This window comes from Brassica oleracea, chromosome C1 (assembly GCF_000695525.1).
Source record: "Brassica oleracea var. oleracea cultivar TO1000 chromosome C1, BOL, whole genome shotgun sequence".
NCBI lineage: Eukaryota > Viridiplantae > Streptophyta > Magnoliopsida > Brassicales > Brassicaceae > Brassica > Brassica oleracea.
The window spans coordinates 24,108,406-24,112,135 of NC_027748.1; positions in this window are offsets into that span (position 1 = coordinate 24,108,406).

The following is a 3,730-nucleotide window of genomic DNA, read 5'->3' on the forward strand; positions in this document are numbered from 1 at the left end:
AAATATTTTTGATTATTGATGTTAGCACAATATAGACAGTAATATAAAGGGAATTATGTGTTGATTGTTTCTTACAGATCAATGAGGAGACGATAACGACTCGAGTTATTTCTTTGGTGAGGTCAGAACCCTGGACATAACGGATTTTCTCAACCACATCTGCGAGTTTAAATATCAGTTATGATATCGAAACATAATATAAACTCAGATGCAATATGATAATATACCTGAGAGTTCTAGGTTTGTATTCGCAATCACTTGGAGATTGTCGAACAGTCTAATCTTGACTGGAGATTGATCTCAGGAGCATATGTGATGAATTTATCAATAATGGTTAGTGAGATGAAACGAATGAGAAATGGATGATCAGTTATTTTGTACATGCTTGAGCACCTTGCAACCGTAAAACGATCGACTTTCACAATGGAATCTTCTTTCAAAGATGTCATGTAATGATTAGCACCTCCCACGGGAGTAAACCCATGAATCACGGAATCTGTAAATAATATTATTCAACAAAGAATCAGGAAATCAATTAAAACAATTATGTTAAATAAGTGTGATAGATCGAAGATTAACTTACATTTTTATCAAGGAAGAGAACCGTGATTCCCACAAACTCCCTGTCTTTCTTGAAGTTCAGGGAATCCCAGAAGCGGAGGAATCCAGAGGCTATGCTCTGACTACTACGACCAAGACGGAGAGACTCGAAGGTTGAGTGACGGACGCCGGGACGCCGGTTTGGGGAACTGGAGAGGCAGAGAGAAACATTTTCTAGAAGATGGTTAAAACTAAAAGTAATCAAAGAGTTTTGTGGAGATGCAGATTGAGTTCATCAAAGATGAGAATCATATATATAGGGTTTACAGATGGGCTATAAATCAGGAACATTTATGATCAAGCGATTTAAGATGGGGACATGAAGAGTTCACCGGTGAAAAAATAGATAACGAACAGACACACGGCACAACTCTGTAACTCAGACTTGTTTGAGACAATGATGAAATAGAACCCAAACTCATGTTAAACGACAACAGTTTACAATATGTGAAAACTATAATTGTTGCAAACTTGAGTTTTTTTCATATAACGTGATGAATCTCATTTAAAAATGAAATCCATAATACACTTGTAGGCCCGACCCTCAGAGGAAGCCAAAGAAGCAATGGTTCCGACCTTCATAAATATATATTAGGTTCGGCCATCAATGTACAAAGTATTATTTGGCTTAGTGGGATAAATGTTGGTGTTTATATCTCAATAACCCGGGTTCGAGCCATGGGTTTGACACTTTTTCACACTTTTTAAAAGTGGGGCCACAAAACGATGACATGGCGCGCTGCGGACTGAACAAAAACTCAACTATTATAATATAGATTATGGGTTTTCGCTGAGTCAACCAGTGTCGGTTCACAGACTATTTAAGGAGGGGGGTATTAGGTTTTATCGGATTTCTAATTAATTGATTTTCACTAAATCTAAATTTTGTGGAAATATATCAGTTGGTAGAACCTCTGATAGAATGTTATATGAAAAACATAAGCCAGTCTAGATTATATACGGCCACCAGGTTTACTGATTCGGCCACGGATCCGGATCGGATACCAAAACACTGTTTATATCTTAGTTAATCTATAAACCACATATGTACCCCCACTAAAAGGAGTTAAACTTGTAAAAATAGAATGCTTTCTTCACACCATTTAAATGTAGATGCACTATTAGTTCTCGACATTCAGTTTTGGTTCGAGTATTTTGTGTTTGGTGTTTAGGTTATAGAAATTTAGGAACTTTTCATGTATTTACAAAGTTTGGTTTGGTTTCATTTTGGTTATTTAGGTTTTGGTTCGGTTTAGAGGCAAAGTTGGAAATCGGCAAATATACAAAAAAAAAATTTGGTCCAATTCAGTTCCGGTTCGATTTTTGTTTTCGGTAATTACAGATCTATAGGTAAAAATATCAGATAATTTGGCTTTTCAGTTTAAATATAGGATAATTTGGGTTGTTTGTATAAAAATATAAGATAATTAAGATAATTTTTTAATATTTTTAATATTTTGAATAAAAAATATTTGGTTAATTCAGTTTTTCGGGTAATTCATTTTACAAATAGTATTTTAGGATATTTGTTTATTTAAAAATTAAATGTAATTAATATTTGTAAGTATATAAGTTGTATTTTAAAAATTCAGGTACCCGTTTGGTTTTCGGTTCGGTTTCAGTTTTTCGGTTCCATAGAGATATGATCTGCTCGGTTGTTTATGAAATTCAGTATAATTTTGGTTTCAGTCTTATAGTTTGGCATGGTTCGTTCAATGTTCTGGACAAAAGTGCCCAAACCTATACACTATCTTATACATACATTCATTTCAAAAGAATTTATTTAATTTTGAAAACAAACTCACACTTTTTAAGTGCAGATCAAAATCTAGTTTAAAACTATAAAAGACACTTATTATTGAGATATTTTAATAACTTATTAAAAATTAATTGGTCTTTATATTTTGAAGTTTTCAAAACTCTATATTTGAAGTTTCAAGTTATTCTTCTCCAAAAGTAAAATTTCAAACATAACTTCAAAATTATTTATATTTTACACTATAGTCCTTCTATTTTTATAATTAATATAAATTCGTAATTTTTTTTATAAAAGCTATCACATTGATATCACTCAAATTAACCCTAAGGAGTGATTTGTACTCTCTCAGATAAGAAGTTCAATTGTAGTACTTCGGGATCGAGTCCACAAGGAGCTAGGGCACACAATAGATCTAAACAGTTTGTGATTAAGCTAGGTAAAATATGAAAACAATAAATTGCAAGTAAGCGAGCAAGGCAGTTGTTCATGTGATTGGTTTGAGATTTGTAAACAGTTATTAGAAAGCATTAGATCTAGGGTTTCTATTCAGGTTAATCCTAAAACTCGACTTCTAGTGTAAAGATATCCAACTTTAGCATGTGATTCTTATGTATTGACTAAGTCCAATATCTCATTTATCGCTTGTTGATACGGAACTAACGTCGATCAATGTTCTCTTCGACACGCATAAGCGAAATTGATCGATAGGTTCACTAGTATTGTCTAAATCAGCTTTCGCTTGTTTCTAGCTATACTAGCTCAAAGGAATTAGTTTTGGTGCAGAACTTACCGTCGTAGTTGTCCACAATCCTAAGTTCAAGGTTCTAGTTATCTACTCTAGAACACATCCATTAACCACAATTATTTGAAGGATATTTATCACCTTAGAAATTTTATATTTTGGGCTAATCCCTCTTAACCTATTTGAACCCTAAATCTAACAAATGAATTACTCAGACATGACAAAACAATTCATAAACATAAACTGAGTAAAATGCATAAATAGAATATAGTTAGAAATATTGGAGTTCCAATACAAATCTCTGAATGAGTCTTGGATCTTCTCTCCAAATCTATTAAAAAACCTAATTATTGTTTGCTGTGAAAAGTAGAAAGTATGAAAGCGTGTGTTGCCTAGAACAATGGCAGAGCACATAAATATTAGATTAAAAGCGGTCAGGGGTAATTCTGTAAATGTGTTGTGACTTGGGATATAAGTCTGCTGAAAACCTAGCCGAGTCTTGCGCACTTCGCTGTCGATCGACGGCACGGGATACGCATCGATCGATGTTTGTCTATGATTGTCGACCAGTCTGATGGTCAGCTACGGGCTTCCTCTCATTTTATCTCTAAAATGTACCAAAATCACCA